We start from the raw sequence: 26,444 nt of genomic DNA on the forward strand, positions 1-26,444 counted from the left end.
TACTTTACACTAGAACAATATTATTTTTAACAGTAATAATACGGCGGCAAGACGCGCGTCCGACACACGTAACAGGAGACAAGAGAAGAATGAGTAGCTGTTCATCGAGAATATCTCGTACATCAAAAAAAAAAAAAAAAAAATGTGTAAAAAAGTGTTCTTCTTCTGTCCGTTTTTCGCGCCGCGGTTTTCAAAGTCAATAACTCACAGCATCTCTGACGGCGCTTCGACAATAAACAAGTTACGTCACAGGTCGTTCACCTTTTACATTCTCGCAACATTATTTGCTAACTGTAGCTGTTGCCGAGCGACTGCTCGATTAGTGAATGATTTAAAATGATAAGGCAATCACATAATGTTACACCAGGTACTGGGATGAGCCAATGGCTAGTAAAGATGTGATCTGGCTATTTAAGTTATGGCTGCCCAGACATATCAAAGAGAAGTTAATTAATGTTGATGAGGAAGATTTAGACAAATACCTATCAGTATTAGACAAGAATGATTTGGCATTAGAGGAGACGAAGGCAGAAAAAAGTGATACAAATCATTCGCCTTCTCAGAAAATGACAATAGAAGAAACAAACAAGACCACAATAATAACAATGGTAAAGGGTATGATCAGCCAGCCAGTAATGGAAGGCAAGCGAATGGCGAAGATTATCCGCAACTGAATAGAAAAAGAAAGTGGGATAACAAACGCACCACTGGATACCTAAGCAATTCGAAGCGGCGAATAGCAACAGTCACAACCAACATCAGTGGTAGGGTAATTTCTCGTCACAGTGGAATCAAAACAGAGGTCCCCCACCAGGACCGAACAGTCAACAAAGAAATGAAATTCGTGGAGAAAACGTGAATCAACAACATTGGGCAGCACAGCAATCCAATGTTAGGATAGTAGAGGTGTCAGACCTCTCAGAGACAGCAAATTAGTTCCGACCGCAATAAGCTCCCCATTGTTGGTCGACGGGCGAAGTGGGGCACACCAAAACAGACTCGAGCAAACGTTGACCTGCTGCGGTATAATGTCGATATCGCAGTGCAGGATGAATTATTAAATGAACCTAGTAAGTGCAAAAGTAACAATCTAGAACAGATACAAGCTGTGATTAAAACACAGGTAGAAGACATTCCAGTCGATGCGTACATTGATACTGGCACGACTAATAGTGCTCAGAGTTTGGAACTGTATAATGCATTATGTAAGACAAATAAAATACCGACTTATCCAGTACAAAACTGTCAGATGTCTGAAGCTATTGGGGCACAGGCACAAATAGTTAAAATCCATGTACAGGTTGTCCTGAAATTTAGGGAAGGAGAGATCAAATGCACTTTCCTAGTAGTAAAAGTTTTGTCAGTAGCTTGTATCAAATGGTTCAAATGGCTCTGAGCACTACGGCACTCAACTGCCGTGGTCATCAGTCCCCTAGAACTTAGAATTAATTAAAACTAACCAACCTAAGGACATCACACACATCCATGCCCGAGGCAGGATTCGAACCTGCGACCGTAGCAGCAGCGCGGCTCCGGACTGGAGCGCCTAGAACTGCACGACCACCGCAGCCGGCTACCTTGTATCCTGGGTTGTGAGTTCCTGAGGAGCAGGAAGGTAAATACTGACCTTTCCACCAGGGAAATTAATTTACTGTATGGTGGGAGGAGAATTGTACTGGATATGGTCAGAAAGAAGTAAGTACATGGCAAGTATTGCCAGAGTTTTCAAATCACATGCTGCAGTTTAAAGATTGTAGAAGTTAACTGTGATTTAAAAGGGAAGGAATACCATTATCCTGAACAGGGAATAGAGAACACTACGGAAACACAGGAAATGGTTTACAACAAGGTTAAGGAATATGACTGTTTGAACAGTAGCCAGCAACATAAGCTCACTTGTTTGCTGTCAAATCATTTAAATGTTTTTTCGGAGAAACCTGGAGTAATAAAGGGTTACAAACACAACATAGTGTTGCCCCATGAAACCTTCTGTCACACCAGATCATCAAACTATATAAAATGATTCATAATGACAATGTAGATATAAGAATTTCTTTAGGTTTTTGATGTATTTTTCATGTGTATAGTGGTGTAGAAATGTTTTCCATACTATATTTTTCTGTATTTAGGAAATAGAAAATTTCATCCATGTCAGTGTACTTGACAAAAGAACAATATTACCTGCTTTTCAAAGAGTCATAGGAAAGACATTAGTTACAGAACAGTGTTATGAAGGAACACAAGTTTCTGAAATTGAAGTAGAGTAGTGGATATAAAGTGATACCTGTTTTAATGAACATTTGATTTAATCCCACACTGTAATGTAAAGGTAAGAGTATCATATCATTGGAAGATTCAGCTTGTGAAAGATTTAGTAGAGATGTAAGTTTAATTTTCTCAAATGTATAATACCCATTTATTTGGTAACATTTAAACTACTAGAGTAAGAAGAAAGATGACCATAAATAAAACCCATGTCAAAGAGAAACATCATTGGTTATCAGCAAAGCAGATTTCGAAGAAACAATTTTAGAATCAGTTGAGCAAGAATGTCATGCAATTTTACCGCATGACTTTGCTAGATTTCTGGATCCATAGCTAAGCTTAGATGCGGCTTGAGAAACGCTTAGTAGACACCATGTAACACAGGAACATGCACGGCAGTCCTGCGGAAATATAAAAATATAACCAGTTTGTTGAGTATAATATGGTAAAGCCATTATTATTGTAAAGTCAGGCCAGAGTCCGAGTACAAGCCTTGATGATCTACTGGTCAGACAAACGTGACATGGGGTGCAGGTATATAAGGAATGAATTGTGTAATTCACAAATTGTAATAACTGCCTCAAAACGAAAGAATAGATAATGTGACAGTATCTGTGATTAAGTTATTCTGTGGAGAAAATTAGTGTAGTCACAGAGACGATGAAAACCGTAACTTGAACTATATGAAACTGTGTAAGACGCAATCTGTATTATGTGAAAGTGTTAAGTGAACGATCGCCGTACTTTGTACAGACTTTGGCGGACGTCCATAATGAACAAATGTTATTACGTGCACACAGTGTGATGAGTATGGAAAAACTGTAATTTCATCTCGTACGAACGATGTATTTGGAATAGACAGCGTTTCACGCACGACAACGATCAACATTCCAAAGCGAAACGGACACTTGGTCGGCGAGTGACATGCTGCGCTTGGAGTGATGTTTTTAGAACAGGCTATAAACAGTGAACAGTCATCGTTTCTAACACACGGTGAACTGTAGAACCAAGACCACCTACAATAAATCAGACCTTAAGGCAGGTGTGTGTGTGTGTGTGTGTGTGTGTGCGTGTGTGTGTGTGTGTGTGTGTGTAAAATTGTGTATGTGACGTTCAAGAGAAGCGAAAGCATTTATTACTAGCTGTTATTTATGCTATATGCTGTGAATGTGCTATCTAGTATTTATTTTGTAGATTCTGTAGGAAGTTCGGCATAATTTAAAGTGTCAACTGTTCTTGCGATGTCGTAGCTGTTGTGTACCAGGATGTAAATCCAATTACAGCAAAACATACGATACCTCAACGTTTAAGTTTCCCAAAGAAACAGCATTGAGGAACAAATGGATTAAACTAATTCATAGAGATAATTTTGAAGTGAACGATAAAGCTGTGGTATGCATTAAGTATTTTGAACCTAAGTTTGTGGTTAGGGGAGACACTTTTCCTGTGGAAAATAGTGAACGAATACGTATGCCACGAAAAATACCGTAACTAACAAATGATGCAATTCCGACTATCTTTCCTAATCAACCTTCTTATCACACAGTACCAGTTCCTAAGGAAAGGAAGAATCCTGAAGATGGTGTTCAACAGCTACTGGAACGTGATGAATGTAGTTTCAGTAAGTGTTGCGAAATTGACAATATACCCGACTTTTAGCATTTTAAAAGCGAAGTGCAGAAAAGGAATGTTTGTCTGTATACACTTTTAGCAAAGGATGATTACGTATCTTTCATTACATTAAAGGATAATTCAGTCAGTGATGTGCCATTAGTTTCAGTGTGCTTCAAGATATCAAGTTCCTTGGAAGTAAAAGTGTTTCACAAGAATGTGTGTTTGCCTACAGAAACCTTGAAGTGGATATTACGGTCTGGGCTGGAAGAGAACTTGAAATGTGACAAGTGAACGAAATATGACACTCTAGTGAGTCACCTAAATGGTTTCACCCGATAACTCTATTGGCGCCATTGAAAAGATTGTAATTTTAGTCAATATTCTCAAACAAGCACTGAAAGCTGGTAGTGATTTTGACGCTGAAATAACACATAAAATAGAATTTGTTTTGGAGCAAAGTAGATACTCTCCTGAGCTTTTGATATGGGCAGCAACCATTTGCTATTAATTTCCTGGTGCCTACCATCACTTGAGAAAAACAAATGTGTTAACATTACCTCATCCTGTCTATTTAAGGCAGTTTATATGGAAAATGGGTCCAAATAAACCTTGTATTCGCCCATCACAGGTAGCTTTTTTGAGGGAAAAAAATAAATCTCTTCAGGAAAGTGACAAAGTAATTTCAGTGTTGCTAGATGAAGCTCATGTTAACTCAAAATTCTCGTATAAGGCAGGAAAGATACTTGGTGTTGCTGAGAATACTTCAGGTACAACAACAGCAGGTACAATGCAGGTTTTCATGGCATCATCCTTACATTCTGATTATAAAGAAGTAATAGCTCTCTTTCCTGTAAAAAATGTTAATTCTGATACACTGCTGAAAATGGCAATTGATCTATTAAAGTTAATGCATGAGCTTGGATTTGATGTTATATGCCCGGTAACAGATAACCATGGCACTAATAGGAAAATGTATCAGCTTATGTGTGGTGGAACTTCACAGCCGTGTAATACATATCCAGTCACCCCATCCAAATTTCTCTTTTTCTGTTTGACAGTGTGTGCTTGCTTAAGTGTATCAGAAATATCTGGTTGAATGGAAAAAACGAATCCTTCATAATGCAAAATATTGAGGATACATTTGCTTTCATCAATACCTTTCTACGCAATGATAAGGGAATGCTGCATGTGAATATACTGTCAGTGAAGCAAAGTTTTCAGATTTGAGGAACCTGTTTCATTCTGAGAAAAATAAACTGTTTAAACTTGCCCCAAAGTTAGTCAGAAAGGCAGTATATCCAACTTCTATTGAGAGACAGAATGTTACTCTTTGCCTCAGTGTTTTTGATTCTAAAAATGTGGCAGCACTAGAAATTTTGAAAAGTCAGGGGATTAAGATTTCTTATGGCACTATTCAGTTTTTAAAATTAATCAGTAAATGGTGGACAGTTTCTAATGTGCAGCATCCCGTGAAAGGCAAATACACATCAGATACTTCCTGGCAGAGTAAAACATCTGTAAAGTTTGGAAGGTAGGAGACGAGGTACTGACAGAAGTAAAGCTGCGAGTACGGGGCGTGAGTCGTGCTTCAGTAGCTCAGTTGGTAGAGCACTTGCCCGTGAAAGGCAAAGGTCCCGAGTTCGAGTCTCGGTCGGGCACACAGTTTTAATCTGCCAGGAAGTTTCATATCAGCGCACACTCCGCTGCAGAGTGAAAATCTCATTCTGGAAACATCCCCCGGGCTGTGGCTAAGCCATGTCTCCGCAATATCCTTTCTTTCAGGAGTGCTAGTTCTGCATGGTTCGCAGGAGAGCTTCTGTAAAGTTTGGAAGGTAGGAGACGAGGTACTGGCAGAAGTAAAGCTGTGAGTACCGGGCGTGAGTCGTGCTTCAGTAGCTCACTTGGTAGAGCACTTACCCGCGAAAGGCAAAGGTCCCGAGTTCGAACCTTGGTCGGGCACACAGTTTTATTCTGCCGTGAAGTTTAATATCAGTGCACACTCGCTGCAGAGTGAAAATCTCATTCTGGACACATCAGATGATAATTCCAGCCTTATCACTGGACCTACTGACTCCAAACTTCTGTTTCTTGAAAATTTGAAAATATGTCTTGATATGTGCATTGCCTACTCATGGAAAATTGACCAATGAAACATATACTGCTTTCTCTCACACAATTGCAACAACAGTTCAGTTATGCAGACACATTTTTAACACTTACAACTGGTCCTACATTCTTATAGCAAAATTACACACTGATGCTTTAGAAGCAAGATTTGGAGCTTATACAAGGCTAAGTGGCTGCACATATAATGTTTCAGTCGAGCAAATCTGGGAATCTGAGAGGAAACTCAAAGTAATAAGTCTACTAAGGGTAAGATCTACTAAACATGGTGAATTTACATTAAATGATTTTGCAGCAAAAGTAAATTACAGCATAAAACACCAAACGTATGAAAATTTAGATAAATTAGAACCTGCTTAGAGGAACTAGCAAACACTCCAATGATGGATGAAGATTTGAAAGTCTTGGTTTGTATTGCTAGCTTCACCAGCAAAACAGTGCTTGAAAAGCTGAGAAAAGGTGGAAAATGTTCAGGCTGTGAAGAAATGTTACAGACAGAGGATGAAATGTTGTTGCAGTTGAAACCAAAGAACTCCTTTCCTATTTCAACCAACTTAATCTTGGGGGATTGGTGTCTTTCTTCTATAATTTCCTTGTGTTGTAATATGTATAAAACTTCCTGGCAGACTAAAACTGCGTGCCCGACCGAGACTCGAACTCGGGACCTTTGCCTTTCGCGGGCAAGTGCTCTACCAACTGAGCTACCGAAGCACGACTCACGCCCGGTACTCACAGCTTTACTTCTGCCAGTACCTCGTCTCCTACCTTCCAAACTTTACAGAAGCTCTCCTGCGAAACTTGCAGAACTAGCACTCCTGAAAGAAAGGATATTGCGGAGACATGGCTTAGCCACAGCCTGGGGGATGTTTCCAGAATGAGATTTTCACTCTGCAGCGGAGTGTGCGCTGATATGAAACTTCCTGGCAGACTAAAACTGCGTGCCCGACCGAGACTCGAACTCGGGACCTTTGCCTTTCGCGGGCAAGTGCTCTACCAACTGAGCTACCGAAGCACGACTCACGCCCGGTACTCACAGCTTTACTTCTGCCAGTACCTCGTCTCCTACCTTCCAAACTTTACAGAAGCTCTCCTGCGAAACTTGCAGAACTAGCACTCCTGAAAGAAAGGATATTGCGGAGACATGGCTTAGCCACAGCCTGGGGGATGTTTCCAGAATGAGATTTTCACTCTGCAGCGGAGTGTGCGCTGATATGAAACTTCCTGGCAGACTAAAACTGCGTGCCCGACCGAGACTCGAACTCGGGACCTTTGCCTTTCGCGGGCAAGTGCTCTACCAACTGAGCTACCGAAGCACGACTCACGCCCGGTACTCACAGCTTTACTTCTGCCAGTACCTCGTCTCCTACCTTCCAAACTTTACAGAAGCTCTCCTGCGAAACTTGCAGAACTAGCACTCCTGAAAGAAAGGATATTGCGGAGACATGGCTTAGCCACAGCCTGGGGGATGTTTCCAGAATGAGATTTTCACTCTGCAGCGGAGTGTGCGCTGATATGAAACTTCCTGGCAGACTAAAACTGCGTGCCCGACCGAGACTCGAACTCGGGACCTTTGCCTTTCGCGGGCAAGTGCTCTACCAACTGAGCTACCGAAGCACGACTCACGCCCGGTACTCACAGCTTTACTTCTGCCAGTACCTCGTCTCCTACCTTCCAAACTTTACAGAAGCTCTCCTGCGAAACATGCAGAACTAGCACTCCTGAAAGAAAGGATATTGCGGAGACATGGCTTAGCCACAGCCTGGGGGATGTTTCCAGAATGAGATTTTCACTCTGCAGCGGAGTGTGCGCTGATATGAAACTTCCTGGCAGACTAAAACTGCGTGCCCAACCGAGACTCGAAATCGGGACTTTTGCCTTTCGCGGGCAAGTGCTCTACCAACTGAGCTACCGAAGCACGACTCACGCCCGGTACTCACAGCTTTACTTCTGCCAGTACCTCGTCTCCTACCTTCCAAACTTTACAGAAGCTCTCCTGCGAAACTTGCAGAACTAGCACTCCTGAAAGAAAGGATATTGCGGAGACATTGCTTAGCCACAGCCTGGGGGATGTTTCCAGAATGAGATTTTCACTCTGCAGCGGAGTGTGCGCTGATATGAAACTTCCTGGCAGACTAAAACTGCGTGCCCGACCGAGACTCGAACTCGGGACCTTTGCCTTTCGCGGGCAAGTGCTCTACCAACTGAGCTACCGAAGCACGACTCACGCCCGGTACTCACAGCTTTACTTCTGCCAGTACCTCGTCTCCTACCTTCCAAACTTTACAGAAGCTCTCCTGCGAAACTTGCAGAACTAGCACTCCTGAAAGAAAGGATATTGCGGAGACATGGCTTAGCCACAGCCTGGGGGATGTTTCCAGAATGAGATTTTCACTCTGCGGCGGAGTGTGCGCTGATATGAAACTTCCTGGCAGACTAAAACTGCGTGCCCGACCGAGACTCGAACTCGGGACCTTTGCCTTTCGCGGGCAAGTGCTCTACCAACTGAGCTACCGAAGCACGACTCACGCCCGGTACTCACAGCTTTACTTCTGCCAGTACCTCGTCTCCTACCTTCCAAACTTTACAGAAGCTCTCCTGCGAAACTTGCAGAACTAGCACTCCTGAAAGAAAGGATATTGCGGAGACATGGCTTAGCCACAGCCTGGGGGATGTTTCCAGAATGAGATTTTCACTCTGCAGCGGAGTGTGCGCTGATATGAAACTTCCTGGCAGACTAAAACTGCGTGCCCGACCGAGACTCGAACTCGGGACCTTTGCCTTTCGCGGGCAAGTGCTCTACCAACTGAGCTACCGAAGCACGACTCACGCCCGGTACTCACAGCTTTACTTCTGCCAGTACCTCGTCTCCTACCTTCCAAACTTTACAGAAGCTCTCCTGCGAAACTTGCAGAACTAGCACTCCTGAAAGAAAGGATATTGCGGAGACATGGCTTAGCCACAGCCTGGGGGATGTTTCCAGAATGAGATTTTCACTCTGCAGCGGAGTGTGCGCTGATATGAAACTTCCTGGCAGACTAAAACTGCGTGCCCGACCGAGACTCGAACTCGGGACCTTTGCCTTTCGCGGGCAAGTGCTCTACCAACTGAGCTACCGAAGCACGACTCACGCCCGGTACTCACAGCTTTACTTCTGCCAGTACCTCGTCCCCTACCTTCCAAACTTTACAGAAGCTCTCCTGCGAAACTTGCAGAACTAGCACTCCTGAAAGAAAGGATATTGCGGAGACATTGCTTAGCCACAGCCTGGGGGATGTTTCCAGAATGAGATTTTCACTCTGCAGCGGAGTGTGCGCTGATATGAAACTTCCTGGCAGACTAAAACTGCGTGCCCGACCGAGACTCGAACTCGGGACCTTTGCCTTTCGCGGGCAAGTGCTCTACCAACTGAGCTACAGAAGCACGACTCACGCCCGGTACTCACAGCTTTACTTCTGCCAGTACCTCGTCTCCTACCTTCCAAACTTTACAGAAGCTCTCCTGCGAAACTTGCAGAACTAGCACTCCTGAAAGAAAGGATATTGCGGAGACATGGCTTAGCCACAGCCTGGGGGATGTTTCCAGAATGAGATTTTCACTCTGCAGCGGAGTGTGCGCTGATATGAAACTTCCTGGCAGACTAAAACTGCGTGCCCGACCGAGACTCGAACTCGGGACCTTTGCCTTTCGTGGGCAAGTGCTCTACCAACTGAGCTACCGAAGCACGACTCACGCCCGGTACTCACAGCTTTACTTCTGCCAGTACCTCGTCTCCTACCTTCCAAACTTTACAGAAGCTCTCCTGCGAAACTTGCAGAACTAGCACTCCTGAAAGAAAGGATATTGCGGAGACATGGCTTAGCCACAGCCTGGGGGATGTTTCCAGAATGAGATTTTCACTCTGCAGCGGAGTGTGCGCTGATATGAAACTTCCTGGCAGACTAAAACTGCGTGCCCGACCGAGACTCGAACTCGGGACCTTTGCCTTTCGCGGGCAAGTGCTCTACCAACTGAGCTACCGAAGCACGACTCACGCCCGGTACTCACAGCTTTACTTCTGCCAGTACCTCGTCTCCTACCTTCCAAACTTTACAGAAGCTCTCCTGCGAAACTTGCAGAACTAGCACTCCTGAAAGAAAGGATATTGCGGAGACATGGCTTAGCCACAGCCTGGGGGATGTTTCCAGAATGAGATTTTCACTCTGCAGCGGAGTGTGCGCTGATATGAAACTTCCTGGCAGACTAAAACTGCGTGCCCGACCGAGACTCGAACTCGGGACCTTTGCCTTTCGCGGGCAAGTGCTCTACCAACTGAGCTACCGAAGCACGACTCACGCCCGGTACTCACAGCTTTACTTCTGCCAGTACCTCGTCTCCTACCTTCCAAACTTTACAGAAGCTCTCCTGCGAAACTTGCAGAACTAGCACTCCTGAAAGAAAGGATATTGCGGAGACATGGCTTAGCCACAGCCTGGCGGATGTTTCCAGAATGAGATTTTCACTCTGCAGCGGAGTGTGCGCTGATATGAAACTTCCTGGCAGACTAAAACTGCGTGCCCGACCGAGACTCGAACTCGGGACCTTTGCCTTTCGCGGGCAAGTGCTCTACCAACTGAGCTACCGAAGCACGACTCACGCCCGGTACTCACAGCTTTACTTCTGCCAGTACCTCGTCTCCTACCTTCCAAACTTTACAGAAGCTCTCCTGCGAAACTTGCAGAACTAGCACTCCTGAAAGAAAGGATATTGCGGAGACATGGCTTAGCCACAGCCTGGGGGATGTTTCCAGAATGAGATTTTCACTCTGCAGCGGAGTGTGCGCTGATATGAAACTTCCTGGCAGACTAAAACTGCGTGCCCGACCGAGACTCGAACTCGGGACCTTTGCCTTTCGCGGGCAAGTGCTCTACCAACTGAGCTACCGAAGCACGACTCACGCCCAGTACTCACAGCTTTACTTCTGCCAGTACCTCGTCTCCTACCTTCCAAACTTTACAGAAGCTCTCCTGCGAAACTTGCAGAACTAGCACTCCTGAAAGAAAGGATATTGCGGAGACATGGCTTAGCCACAGCCTGGGGGATGTTTCCAGAATGAGATTTTCACTCTGCAGCGGAGTGTGCGCTGATATGAAACTTCCTGGCAGACTAAAACTGCGTGCCCGACCGAGACTCGAACTCGGGACCTTTGCCTTTCGCGGGCAAGTGCTCTACCAACTGAGCTACCGAAGCACGACTCACGCCCGGTACTCACAGCTTTACTTCTGCCAGTACCTCGTCTCCTACCTTCCAAACTTTACAGAAGCTCTCCTGCGAAACTTGCAGAACTAGCACTCCTGAAAGAAAGGATATTGCGGAGACATGGCTTAGCCACAGCCTGGGGGATGTTTCCAGAATGAGATTTTCACTCTGCAGCGGAGTGTGCGCTGATATGAAACTTCCTGGCAGACTAAAACTGCGTGCCCGACCGAGACTCGAACTCGGGACCTTTGCCTTTCGCGGGCAAGTGCTCTACCAACTGAGCTACCGAAGCACGACTCGCGCCCGGTACTCACAGCTTTACTTCTGCCAGTACCTCGTCTCCTACCTTCCAAACTTTACAGAAGCTCTCCTGCGAAACTTGCAGAACTAGCACTCCTGAAAGAAAGGATATTGCGGAGACATGGCTTAGCCACAGCCTGGGGGATGTTTCCAGAATGAGATTTTCACTCTGCAGCGGAGTGTGCGCTGATATGAAACTTCCTGGCAGACTAAAACTGCGTGCCCGACCGAGACTCGAACTCGGGACCCTTGCCTTTCGCGGGCAAGTGCTCTACCAACTGAGCTACCGAAGCACGACTCACGCCCGGTACTCACAGCTTTACTTCTGCCAGTACCTCGTCTCCTACCTTCCAAACTTTACAGAAGCTCTCCTGCGAAACTTGCAGAACTAGCACTCCTGAAAGAAAGGATATTGCGGAGACATGGCTTAGCCACAGCCTGGGGGATGTTTCCAGAATGAGATTTTCACTCTGCAGCGGAGTGTGCGCTGATATGAAACTTCCTGGCAGACTAAAACTGCGTGCCCGACCGAGACTCGAACTCGGGACCTTTGCCTTTCGCGGGCAAGTGCTCTACCAACTGAGCTACCGAAGCACGACTCACGCCCGGTACTCACAGCTTTACTTCTGCCAGTACCTCGTCTCCTACCTTCCAAACTTTACAGAAGCTCTCCTGCGAAACTTGCAGAACTAGCACTCCTGAAAGAAAGGATATTGCGGAGATATGGCTTAGCCACAGCCTGGGGGATGTTTCCAGAATGAGATTTTCACTCTGCAGCGGAGTGTGCGCTGATATGAAACTTCCTGGCAGACTAAAACTGCGTGCCCGACCGAGACTCGAACTCGGGACCAGGAAGTTTCATATCAGCGCACACTCCGCTGCAGAGTGAAAATCTCATTCTGGAAACATCCCCCAGGCTGTGGCTAAGCCATGTCTCCGCAATATCCTTTCTTTCAGGAGTGCTAGTTCTGCAAGTTTCGCAGGAGAGCTTCTGTAAAGTTTGGAAGGTAGGAGACGAGGTACTGGCAGAAGTAAAGCTGTGAGTACCGGGCGTGAGTCGTGCTTCGGTAGCTCAGTTGGTAGAGCACTTGCCCGCGAAAGGCAAAGGTCCCGAGTTCGAGTCTCGGTCGGGCACGCAGTTTTAGTCTGCCAGGAAGTTTCATATCAGCGCACACTCCGCTGCAGAGTGAAAATCTCATTCTGGAAACATCCCCCAGGCTGTGGCTAAGCCATGTCTCCGCAATATCCTTTCTTTCAGGAGTGCTAGTTCTGCAAGTTTCGCAGGAGAGCTTCTGTAAAGTTTGGAAGGTAGGAGACGAGGTACTGGCAGAAGTAAAGCTGTGAGTACCGGGCGTGAGTCGTGCTTCGGTAGCTCAGTTGGTAGAGCACTTGCCCGCGAAAGGCAAAGGTCCCGAGTTCGAGTCTCGGTCGGGCACGCAGTTTTAGTCTGCCAGGAAGTTTCATATCAGCGCACACTCCGCTGCAGAGTGAAAATCTCATTCTGGAAACATCCCCCAGGCTGTGGCTAAGCCATGTCTCCGCAATATCCTTTCTTTCAGGAGTGCTAGTTCTGCAAGTTTCGCAGGAGAGCTTCTGTAAAGTTTGGAAGGTAGGAGACGAGGTACTGGCAGAAGTAAAGCTGTGAGTACCGGGCGTGAGTCGTGCTTCGGTAGCTCAGTTGGTAGAGCACTTGCCCTGAAAGGCAAAGGTCCCGAGTTCGAGTCTCGGTCGGGCACGCAGTTTTAGTCTGCCAGGAAGTTTCATATCAGCGCACACTCCGCTGCAGAGTGAAAATCTCATTCTGGAAACATCCCCCAGGCTGTGGCTAAGCCATGTCTCCGCAATATCCTTTCTTTCAGGAGTGCTAGTTCTGCAAGTTTCGCAGGAGAGCTTCTGTAAAGTTTGGAAGGTAGGAGACGAGGTACTGGCAGAAGTAAAGCTGTGAGTACCGGGCGTGAGTCGTGCTTCTGTAGCTCAGTTGGTAGAGCACTTGCCCGCGAAAGGCAAAGGTCCCGAGTTCGAGTCTCGGTCGGGCACGCAGTTTTAGTCTGCCAGGAAGTTTCATATCAGCGCACACTCCGCTGCAGAGTGAAAATCTCATTCTGGAAACATCCCCCAGGCTGTGGCTAAGCCATGTCTCCGCAATATCCTTTCTTTCAGGAGTGCTAGTTCTGCAAGTTTCGCAGGAGAGCTTCTGTAAAGTTTGGAAGGTAGGAGACGAGGTACTGGCAGAAGTAAAGCTGTGAGTACCGGGCGTGAGTCGTGCTTCGGTAGCTCAGTTGGTAGAGCACTTGCCCGCGAAAGGCAAAGGTCCCGAGTTCGAGTCTCGGTCGGGCACGCAGTTTTAGTCTGCCAGGAAGTTTCATATCAGCGCACACTCCGCTGCAGAGTGAAAATCTCATTCTGGAAACATCCCCCAGGCTGTGGCTAAGCCATGTCTCCGCAATATCCTTTCTTTCAGGAGTGCTAGTTCTGCAAGTTTCGCAGGAGAGCTTCTGTAAAGTTTGGAAGGTAGGAGACGAGGTACTGGCAGAAGTAAAGCTGTGAGTACCGGGCGTGAGTCGTGCTTCTGTAGCTCAGTTGGTAGAGCACTTGCCCGCGAAAGGCAAAGGTCCCGAGTTCGAGTCTCGGTCGGGCACGCAGTTTTAGTCTGCCAGGAAGTTTCATATCAGCGCACACTCCGCTGCAGAGTGAAAATCTCATTCTGGAAACATCCCCCAGGCTGTGGCTAAGCCATGTCTCCGCAATATCCTTTCTTTCAGGAGTGCTAGTTCTGCAAGTTTCGCAGGAGAGCTTCTGTAAAGTTTGGAAGGTAGGAGACGAGGTACTGGCAGAAGTAAAGCTGTGAGTACCGGGCGTGAGTCGTGCTTCGGTAGCTCAGTTGGTAGAGCACTTGCCCTGAAAGGCAAAGGTCCCGAGTTCGAGTCTCGGTCGGGCACGCAGTTTTAGTCTGCCAGGAAGTTTCATATCAGCGCACACTCCGCTGCAGAGTGAAAATCTCATTCTGGAAACATCCCCCAGGCTGTGGCTAAGCCATGTCTCCGCAATATCCTTTCTTTCAGGAGTGCTAGTTCTGCAAGTTTCGCAGGAGAGCTTCTGTAAAGTTTGGAAGGTAGGAGACGAGGTACTGGCAGAAGTAAAGCTGTGAGTACCGGGCGTGAGTCGTGCTTCGGTAGCTCAGTTGGTAGAGCACTTGCCCGCGAAAGGCAAAGGTCCCGAGTTCGAGTCTCGGTCGGGCACGCAGTTTTAGTCTGCCAGGAAGTTTCATATCAGCGCACACTCCGCTGCAGAGTGAAAATCTCATTCTGGAAACATCCCCCAGGCTGTGGCTAAGCCATGTCTCCGCAATATCCTTTCTTTCAGGAGTGCTAGTTCTGCAAGTTTCGCAGGAGAGCTTCTGTAAAGTTTGGAAGGTAGGAGACGAGGTACTGGCAGAAGTAAAGCTGTGAGTACCGGGCGTGAGTCGTGCTTCGGTAGCTCAGTTGGTAGAGCACTTGCCCGCGAAAGGCAAAGGTCCCGAGTTCGAGTCTCGGTCGGGCACGCAGTTTTAGTCTGCCAGGAAGTTTCATATCAGCGCACACTCCGCTGCAGAGTGAAAATCTCATTCTGGAAACATCCCCCAGGCTGTGGCTAAGCCATGTCTCCGCAATATCCTTTCTTTCAGGAGTGCTAGTTCTGCAAGTTTCGCAGGAGAGCTTCTGTAAAGTTTGGAAGGTAGGAGACGAGGTACTGGCAGAAGTAAAGCTGTGAGTACCGGGAGTGAGTCGTGCTTCGGTAGCTCAGTTGGTAGAGCACTTGCCCGCGAAAGGCAAAGGTCCCGAGTTCGAGTCTCGGTCGGGCACGCAGTTTTAGTCTGCCAGGAAGTTTCATATCAGCGCACACTCCGCTGCAGAGTGAAAATCTCATTCTGGAAACATCCCCCAGGCTGTGGCTAAGCCATGTCTCCGCAATATCCTTTCTTTCAGGAGTGCTAGTTCTGCAAGTTTCGCAGGAGAGCTTCTGTAAAGTTTGGAAGGTAGGAGACGAGGTACTGGCAGAAGTAAAGCTGTGAGTACCGGGCGTGAGTCGTGCTTCGGTAGCTCAGTTGGTAGAGCACTTGCCCGCGAAAGGCAAAGGTCCCGAGTTCGAGTCTCGGTCGGGCACGCAGTTTTAGTCTGCCAGGAAGTTTCATATCAGCGCACACTCCGCTGCAGAGTGAAAATCTCATTCTGGAAACATCCCCCAGGCTGTGGCTAAGCCATGTCTCCGCAATATCCTTTCTTTCAGGAGTGCTAGTTCTGCAAGTTTCGCAGGAGAGCTTCTGTAAAGTTTGGAAGGTAGGAGACGAGGTACTGGCAGAAGTAAAGCTGTGAGTACCGGGCGTGAGTCGTGCTTCGGTAGCTCAGTTGGTAGAGCACTTGCCCGCGAAAGGCAAAGGTCCCGAGTTCGAGTCTCGGTCGGGCACGCAGTTTTAGTCTGCCAGGAAGTTTCATATCAGCGCACACTCCGCTGCAGAGTGAAAATCTCATTCTGGGAATATGTATAAACTTTTTCAAGTTCCAATTAGCAGCACATATGAACCAGAACTTCTCAAACTTGAAAATCAAAGAGATGCAGTACTTGCCTCATGAACTGAATTGTGTAAAAATGCCGTTAGTAACCTCAGTGATGTGTGCAAATGTGGCATTCCTTTAAAGACAATAATCAAGAAAAGTATTAAAGTGCTTTCAAATATTTTTATTAATAATTACATAAAACTGCCGAATGAAAAGTGTGTTTCAAAGGATATTGTTCGAACATGAGTCAAACAAAAAAGAGGAACACTCATGAAGACATTGCAGCAAAAATAACAAAACGAAAAGTGGCCAAACTGAGCAGCAAATAAATCCAATAGGTACTCAAAATCAAACCACTTCTAGCATATTACATAATGACAGTGACTAGAATCAACTGCGTATTGTTTAATACAATTTTGAGCTTTAGTTACACGCTTCACTTATTATTGCTATGTAGCTTCTATTTTGCAAATTATTATTAGTGTCCAAATATGACATTTACATGTGTTGTGTAGTAGTTGTTTGGATTTGATTTTGAGTTGCATCTCCAAATTTTACTTCGTCATAGTACTTATTACGTAGTTTGTGACTTTAGTGACAACTTTTTATTTAAGTTTGAATATAGAAAAATACATAACAATACGATATTACTTACGCAATTTAGAATCTAGTTTCCATGTATGAAGGTTGTAAATAATTCGTATTACGGAACCACTGAAATACTTGGCCTAAAACTGCCGCCATCTTGGTTTCTGTATTGTGGTTTGATGTATTGTAGGTGGTCTTGGTAGAGGGTGTGACGACTTTAGGACGCTTATATACCGCGAAACATTAAGAATATCATAAAGTGAAAAAGGCAGCCATGTTTGCTGGACTATGCAATTACTGGAATTATGCACGTGAGGTGTAATAGATAGTTACAGAGCTGGCCCTGACATATACAATAGCAGTGACTAATAATATGTGCATTTTTTCCCATAGCGAATTCCCATCTGCGTGTTAAACAAATAATCCTGCATAATCGAACTTGTTTCATGGTCACCCCTTGACATTATGAGCGGTTTGGTGAGACAACGCAGGAGGCGACGCCGATGCAGCCTTTGTGGACGGTAGCGTGATTAAATGTCAACGTGGGGAGTAGTGCCTGCCTCCACGCTGGCGCTACGTACGTTCCCACTGGGTGTATCCATGCTGACTCAGCATCGAGTACGCAACGCCGTACCTGCAACGTCCCACGAACATCGGACGGCCGACGAAGGCTCCTACCAGCTGGCGACACCGCCGACCAGCGGCATCGTCATACAACTGTCAAATTATCTAAACAGAGAAAGATGGATAGTCTGTTTCGCTCCACCCAGGTTTTCTCTGGCTTCCCTTAGGGCCCTCGGCCGAATGGAGAGCGATAAGTAAATGTCCTCAGCTTCAGTTAATAAGACTCTTTCTGATAAAATATATTGCTTAAATACCTGAATATGAACCAAAGATGTTGAAATTTTGTAACCTTATTGAACGATGTAAAGTGTATTGATGTGATAAAGGTCTCAGTCATAGAAATCTGGCTGGAATTATGTTAAATATTGCGATGCGACGTGAAAACTTTAGTGAAAGTGCTTCATGTGATGTAATGTGGAATGCCATGCCCGGACATCAGAACATGCGACCATGGCATTCCAAGGGGCCTTATGACGTCCCTTGCCCCAGATTAGGCAAACTATAAATCATTAAATATTTTTTAATGATATTGAGCAATTATATTTGTCATGCGTAAAAGAAACTATACTGAAATTCAAGGAATAATGCGATTACAAACATAAACTATTATCTGTAACGTAAGTATTATCTTTCTTGTTAGTATCGGCGTGAAACAAAAAGCGCCACACACTCTTGCTTGTTCTTGTTCGTATAGGACGCCCTTGTGCGCAATCTCAATAAGGTGTGTACATGTTTTATTATTTGAGCAGTGAGCTCCAATATACGCATAAAATATCGCACCACATATTCCGTTTGCTCGTGCCATCATTTTTAAAAGAATATCAGAGGTCGCGCTGGCAGCAAATTGAACATCGCTGGACGGCGACAATTGGCCGCCATTAATAGGCAGTTTCAATTTATCGTAATTATTATTCCATTCTTTCCACAGCTGACGCTAGAGATCGGCGATTTTATTTCGTTCATGATATATAGGAAACTGACATATCAGAGTACTTATTGAATAATTCAGACGATTTTTGTTACGTGCAATAGGACACAGATTGGCCTGCACTAAGACTTAGATAAATCACATGTAGGTCCTTACGTATTGAAAATGGTGAAACGCACACAAAAAAGTATATAGCCTATAATTAACTGTTTTTGGACATGGATTCGTCCAAGTAATTTCAATAATTGTGCAGGATCCAACGTTACATTTTTGTCAGTAAAATCTAAGAACAATCCGTGCCTTGCATATCTCTGCAGTGGAACCAAAATCAAAATAATAATAAAATATAAATTAAATCAAAATAATAAAACACACATTAATAGGTTATATAGATACGCTACAAGAGCTCTCTGATTTGGAGTGGGAAGTAGCATAGCCCACTACACAGTGTGGGGTGAAACTCATATAAGGACTTCCGGTAACACAACGTTGATTTGCTGCCAGGCCACTTGGCAGTGCAAGTTTAGCAATCAATCATCTCGCTTTCTTATTGGCTGTGTTTTCAGCCTTGAATGCTTGTTTTCTCTCGTAGTTAACGTTGGTGCTACCACATTGTGCTTCCGATTACCTCTCGTGTATATTTCACCCTTTAAATTGTGTTGTATAGGCGTTGCTCGTATTCTGGTTGTGCTCTGCTCAAATATGTAATATTGGGTGGGGTAAATAATTCCATATTTGCTTTTTCCCCCCATATAAAACAGAAGCTGCTTTCATTGTGTGGTGTTCTATGGACTTACGTATATTTGTTGTTGCTTACGAATATGTCTCTCACCTGCTCAGTGTAAACCCATTGTTAGTATATTGCCTTTATTCTGCTTTATTTTTGTATGCATCTGTTTTCCATAGTTCGTCGCATTTAAGGGAGAATTGCACATTAGCAGGTTTTGTCAGTATTGCTATTCAACTTGATTACATCTTTTCACGGAATGAGTATGTAATTCTGCTTTGAATAGTATTGCGTTTTCCTACAGGCTGGGAGTGCCATGCATTTGACAGTGGCTTGCAGAGTATGGATGTATATCAGGAAGCGAGCATCAAGATCTAAATGAGTACGCTTTGTAATTTTGGTGACTAGAGCATTCTTCCTTGCAATCCCCCTGCGGGTCCGGGGTAAGAATAGGCCCGAGGTATTCCTGCCTGTCGTAAGATGCGACTAAAAGGAGTTTCAACCATTTCGGCCTCCAATGTGATGGTGCCCATTTGGGTTTGACCTACATTTTTCAAAATTTTACAGAAGTAAGAGACTTTTGGGGAAGGACACCTTATGTGGTGTATCACCGGTCCTCAGTGCACTAAGTCCTTGGTACTCATCATCGTAACAGCGTCGTAACTGCACCCACTGTTCATCAATTTGGGCCTAAACACCTGATTTGTTGCACAAGTTCCGCCCATAGTGCGTCCCCATCTGCACCTACGATCATGATGGACTGTCCATGGCACCCGAAATCCAGCACGGTAGCCAGCCCGTTGTGGTGGGGTTGTCATGTACCCTCTAGGTTGTAGGCCCCTGACAACACAGGGAGCGTACTGATGATACCTGAGCTGCACCCTCCCCACGTCAGCCAAGGAGTAGATACCCATCTACCTGGGGCATTAAGACTCCTGGCAACGGTCATCCTGCCAGGTGGCCCTTGCTGAGACTGGATGGCGCCCGTGGGGAGAGCCTTGGTTGGAAAGGGTGGTATCGGGGTGGACGTTTGGCAGATGAAACATCAACATGCATCAGGTCGCTCTGCGGCCGCATCTTCTAAGAGGAAAGGTCCTGTCTCTGTCTCTGGTACTTCTGCCTTCTCACCCTTGGCCACTCCCTGGGAGGACGGACAGGCCCGCTGGCTTTGGGCGAGATACTTCCCCCATTATTTAGTCTGTTCTCAGACCGATGGGGGGACGTTCGCCACCTCCAAGCCCATGTTTTTTATACAGCATTTCGAGGATATCTTCAGAGAAATTGAGGCTCTTAGTAAAATGGGATCAGGGTCGATTCTCATAAAGACCACCTCCGCTAGACAGTTGGCGACGCTCCAGGCATGCAACCGGCTAGGGGACATCCCAGTGTCCATTGTCCCACATCTGGCGCTCAATAGGATGCAGGTGATTATTTTCCATCTGGACCTCCTGCTGCAATCTGATGAGGAGCTCAGGGCCAACCTGGAGCGCCGTGGCGTGCATTTCGTCCGGCGAGTCCAGCGCAGCCCCAAAGACTGTCGCGTCGACACTGGGGCCTTTATCCTCGCCTTCGAGGGGGATGTTCTCCCAGAGAAGGTAAAGGTGATGTGCTACTGTTGCGACGTGCGACCTTACGTCCCGCCTCCTATGCGATGCTTTCGATGTTTGCACTTCGGGCACATGTTGTCACAGTGTGAAGCTGAGCCCCTTTGTGGCGATTGTGGACGTCCTCTTTGTGAGGGACATACATGCACCCCACCACCTCAGTGTGTCAATTGTCCTGGCCTCCACTCGCCTAGATCTTTCGACTACCTTGCATACCAGGAGGAGAAGAAGATACAACAAATGAAAACCTTGGACCGTCTGTCTTATTCTGAGGCTAGGAAGAAATATGACCGCCTCCATTCCGTGATGTTGACAATGTCGTTTGCTTCGGTCGTGTCCACTGCTTCTGCAGTATCCTCAACCCTATCCTGTCCCCTCTCCACCTCCTCACCCCATCCGGGATCTATGCCTCCGCATCCCAAACCCCTCCCTTCCAAATTCTCCTCCCTCGCGGCCCATGCCCCCTCTGCCCCAGGGGCCACCCTTGCTCCTCCTCCGCTGCCACCTGAGAAGCGATCCTCTTCTCAGGCGTCCATCGGGGAAACGTTATGGACCCCGGCTTCAGAGGTCCGGCGTTCCAAAATGAACCCCGAGCGTGAGGACTTTTTTCGGGTCCAGCCCCCACAGCCCACCATCCCTGTGACTCATCGGTCTTCCAAGAAGGCCTCAAAGAAGGAATCTTTATTCCCCTCTCCACCTCGGCGCGTTTTGTCTGATGCTCCATCTGACAGTCGCTGCTCCCGGCCATCCTCAGTTTTACCAGGACGCTCTGCTGCCAGGCGCTCAGCTGACCTCTCGTCGGCGGACGATGCCGCCCCTCCTGGGCAACCCAGGAATGTGGCCACAGCTGGCGACGACTCGATGGAACAGAATCCGCCTCCCGACGGTTGTAGCGATGTTCCCTCAAAACCTGGCCCTCTGCGGCCATCGAGGTGACCAGCTCTTCACCTGTTTCGTTCCCCCTTTCTCTGATTCGCGATGGCTCTGTTACATTGGAACATAAGAGGTATTCGATCTCATTGGGAGGAATTAAAACTGCTCCTCCGCCTGCACTGTCAACTTGTCATTGGTCTCCAGGAAATGAAGTTACGCCCAACTGACTGTATTGCTTTTACCCACTATACCTCCGAGCGATCTGACCTAACCCCTGCGGACGGTATTCCAGCACATGGTGGGGTCATGTTGCTCGTTCAGGACGATGTCTATTACCATCCCATCCCATTGCTCGCCCCACTCCAAGCGAGAGCTGTCCGTATTAGTCTTTCTGCCTTTACTTTTTCTGTTTGTACTGTCTACACTCCGTCATCCACAGTTAGTTGAGCTGACATGATGCACCTCATTGCTCAGCTTCCTCCGCCGTTTTTATTGTTTGGCGCCCATCATCCCCTTTGGGGTTCTCCTGCATCCTGTCAGAGAGGCTCCCTCTTGGTGGATGTTTTCAACCATCTCAATCTTATCTGACTCAATACTGGCGCCCTGACTTTCCTCTCAGACTCTACTCGTATCATACCTACTCCCACTTGGACCTCTCGATCTTTTCTACCACTCTTGCCCGTCGGTTCGAGTGGTATGTCCTTTTTGACACCTATTCGAGCGACTATTTCCCCTGTGTCGTTCGTCTCCTGCACCACACCCCATCCCCACGTCCCTCGAGCTGGAACATACCGAAAGCTGACTAGGGACTTTACTCCTCCCTGGCGACGTTTCCGGACCAAGATTTTCTCAGCTGTGACAGTCAGGTCGGATAACCCACGGCTGTTATCATCAATGCTGCCAAACGTTCCATTCCTCATACTACCTCTTCTTCACATCGCGTTTCAGTCCCCTGGTGGGATGAGGTTTGCAGAGACGCTATCAGTGCTCGACGACGCGCTTTACACACCTTTCGCCGCCATCCTACACTGGCGAATCGTATTGATTACAAACGACTCCGAACGCAATGTCGTCGAGTCATCAAAGACAGCAAAAAAGCTTGTTGGGCCTCTTTCACAAGCTCCTTTAACAGTTTTACTCCCTCTTCTGTCGTGGGGTGGCCTGCGCTGGCTGTTGGGCATTAAGGCCCACTCCTTGATACCTGGCCTGACTTTAGGTAATGAGGTACTTGTGGATCCTGTGGATGTCTCCAACGCCTTCGGCCGCTTTTTCGCGGAGGTTTCAAGCTCCGCCCATTACCACCCTGCCTTCCTTCCCAGAAAAGAGGCAGAAGAGGCTCGGCGACCTTCCTTCCACTCGCTGAATCTGGAAGATTATAATGCCCCCTTTACCACGCAGGAACTGGAACGTGCACTTGCACTGTCCCGGTCCTCTGCTCCGGGGCCAGATGTCATTCACGTTCAGATGCTGACACACCTTTCTCCGGCAGGCAAATGCTTTCTTCTTCGTACCTATAATCATGCCTGGACCGAAGGTCAGGTCCCCATGCGTTGGCGTGAGGCCGTCGTTGTTCTCATACCCAAACCCAGGAAGGATAGACACCTTCCTTCTAGTTAATGCCCAATTTCTCTTACAATCTGTGTCTGTAAGGTGATGGAACGCATGGTTAACACTTGGTTGGTTTGGATTCTTGACTCTCGGCAGTTACTTACCAATGTTCAATGCGGCTTTCGTCGACGCCGCTCCGCTGTTGACCACCTTGTGACCTTCTCGACATTCATCATGAACAACTTTTTGCGAAAGCGCCAAACGGTAGCTGTGTTCTTTGATTTGGAGAAGGCTTAAGATACCTGTTGGAGAGGAGGTATCCTCCGCTCTATGCATAGGTGGGGCCTACGTGGTCGCCTGCCCCTTTTTACTGATTTATTTTTAAGAGATCGAATGTTCAGGGTAGGTGTGGGTTCCATATTGTCAGACGTCTTCCTCCAGGAGAACGGAGTGCCTCAGGGCTCCATTTTGAGCGTAGCCCTTTTTGCCATAGCGATCAATCCAATTATGGATTGCATTCCACCTAACGTCTCAGTTCTCTCTTTTCGTCGATGACTTCGCAATCTACTGCAGTGCCCAGAGAATACGCCTCCTGGAGCGGTGCCTTCAGCGTTGTCTTGACAGCCTACACTCATGGAGTGTGGCTAATGGCTTCCGGTTCTCTGAAGAGAAGACGGTTTGCATCAAATTTTGGTGATTAAAGCATTCCTTCCACCATCTTTACATCTCGGTCCCGTTGTTCTCCCATTCATGGAGACAACGAAGTTTCTAGGGCTCACACTGGACAGGAAACTTTGTGGGTCTTCACATGTCTCTTATTTGGTGGCCCGTTGTATACGTTCCCTTAATGTCCTCCGTGTTCTTAGCGGTTAATCTTGGGGAGTGGATCGCACTGTCCTGCTTCGCTTATATCGGTCCATAGTCCAATCAAAGCTGGATTATGGGAGCCTCGTGTGCTCGGCCGTCCCTCTTACGCCGTCTCAACTCCATCCATCATCGGGGGTTACGTCTTGCGACTGGAGCATTCTATACTAGTCCCGTCGAGACTGAAGCTTCCGAATTACCATTGACCTACCGGCGCGATGTACTGCTTTGTTGGTATGCCTGCCGGCTGTTGTAAATGTCTGACCACCCCTCTTACCAGTCCTTCTTCGCCGATTCTCTCGACCATCAGTATGGGTTGTGTGTGTCTGCCCTGCTGCCCCCTGGAGTCCGCTTTCGTCGCCTGCTTCTACAATTGGATTTTTCCCTCCCTACCACCTTCAGAGATGGTGAGATCCCGACACCACCTTGGCTCCAGGCTCTGGTTCACATTCATCTTTACCTCAGCTCGCTCCTGTAGGAGGGCACTCCGGATGCAGTGTATTGCTCACGATTTGTCGAACTTCGTGCGCGACTTGCCAGTAACACCTTTATTCACACTGATGGCTCCAAAACTGACGATGGTGTCGGCTGTGCCTTTGTCGTTGGGGATGTCACCTTTAAATACTGGCTCCTCGACCAGTGTTCATCTTTACCTCAGCTCGCTCCCGTAGGAGGCTACTCCGGATGCAGTGTATTGCTCACGATTTGTCGAACTTTGTGCGCGACTTGCCAGTAACACCTTTATTTACACTGATGGCTCCAAAACTGACGATGGTGTCGGCTGTGCCTTTGTCGTTGGGGATGTCACCTTTAAATACTGGTTCCTCGACCAGTGTTCCAGCTTTATGGCCGAGCTTTTTCCTCTCAATCAGGCCGTTCAGTATGTCCGCCGCCACCGCCATTCTCTGTATGTACTCTGCTCTGATTCACTCAGTGCTCTCCAGAGCCTTGGAGCTCCATATCCGGTCCATCCCTTGGTGTAACGGATCCAGCAATCCCCCCATTCTTTTGCTGATGATGGCTCTCCTGTTAGCTTTATGTGGGTTCCAGGCCATGTAGGAGTGCCTGGGAATGATGCTGCTGATGCTGTGGCCAAGGCTGCAGTCCTCCTGCCTCAGCCAGCCTCCCTTTGTGTCCCATCATCTGACATTAGTGGGGTTCTTTGTAAGAGGCTTGTGTCATTATGGTGGGTCACTTCAAGAAAATGAGCTCCAGGCCATAAAACCGTTCCCAACAGCTTAGACAACCTCCTCCCGACCATCTCGGTGAGAGGAGGTCCTTTTGGCCAGGTTGCGGATTGGGCATTGCCAGTTTAGCCACTGCTACCTGCTATCCGGTGACCCCACACCGCAGTTCCCTTGTGGTCAGTGTTGACAGTGCGCCATGTTTTATTGCCGTTGTTGTTGTTGTTGTGGTCTTCAGTCCTGAGACTGGTTTGATGCAGCTCTCCATGCTACTCTATCCTGTGCAAGCTTCTTCATCTGCCAGTACCTACTGCAACCTACATCCTTCTGAATCTGCTTAGTGTATTGATCTCTTGATCTCCCTCTACGATTTTTACCCTCCACGCTGCCCTCCAATGCCAAATTTGTGATCCCTTGATGCCTCAAAACATGTCCTACCAACCGATCCCTTCTTCTAGTCAAGTTGTGCCACAAACCTCTCTTCTCCCCAATCCTATTCAATACCTCCTCATTAGTTACGTGATCTACCCACCTTATCTTCACCATTCTTCTGTAGCACCACATTTCGAAAGCTTTATTGTCGTGTCCCCGTTTTAATCAATCTCGTGTTGTCCTGTCTCTGCCATCTGTTTTCCAGGAAATTTTAGCTGATGACGCTCGAGCAGCTGCTCGTGTTCTTCGTTTTATTACTTTGACAGACTTGTCCAAAGACATCTAACTCTTTTAATTATTTTATCTGCGTCTTTGTAAGAACTTTCTGGTGTTCCCGCCCCCCTTGAGTTTTACCAGATTCTATGTGCACTTACATTTGTGACTGGGCGCTAATGACCTCAGTAGTTAAGCGCTCTCAAACCCCACAAAAAAAATCTTCCTTGCAAATGCTAAAAAGACAGGAGTAGTTATGCAAATGTTTTGCCACTTTATTAATAGGTACTACAAACAGTACGTTTTAGCAGAATTCAATGAAACGTTTGGTTGCCTCCATTAAACGTGAGAGTAAGAAAAATGGATGGGAACAAATGTAATGAAGAATATGAGCAATATACTTACAATGCAATGAAACAAAGCATCTTGCACACGGATTGGTAAGCAGTAACAGACATGAATCCACTGAATACCATGTGATGAAACCAGCTTCTGTTTCATAAGAAACAAAAACAAATATGGAATCATCTACCCCACCCAATATTATGAATGAGAGCGAAAATTCAGCAGAATATGAGCAATATATTTGCAAAAAAAATCAGAGTGTGATATACACAATAAGGTGGTAACAGCCATATGGCTGAAATCGAAATATTGGGTTTCACAAATAAATAAACTTCATCAGACCACCCATAAACAATAAATGAAAATATTATCCTCTAGTGCCCATATTGCACCATATTTTTTCCAAATTTGAAGTTCACTGCCATGCCACTTGAAGCACCA

Source organism: Schistocerca serialis, chromosome 5 (genome assembly GCF_023864345.2).
Source record: "Schistocerca serialis cubense isolate TAMUIC-IGC-003099 chromosome 5, iqSchSeri2.2, whole genome shotgun sequence".
Lineage (NCBI taxonomy): Eukaryota > Metazoa > Arthropoda > Insecta > Orthoptera > Acrididae > Schistocerca > Schistocerca serialis.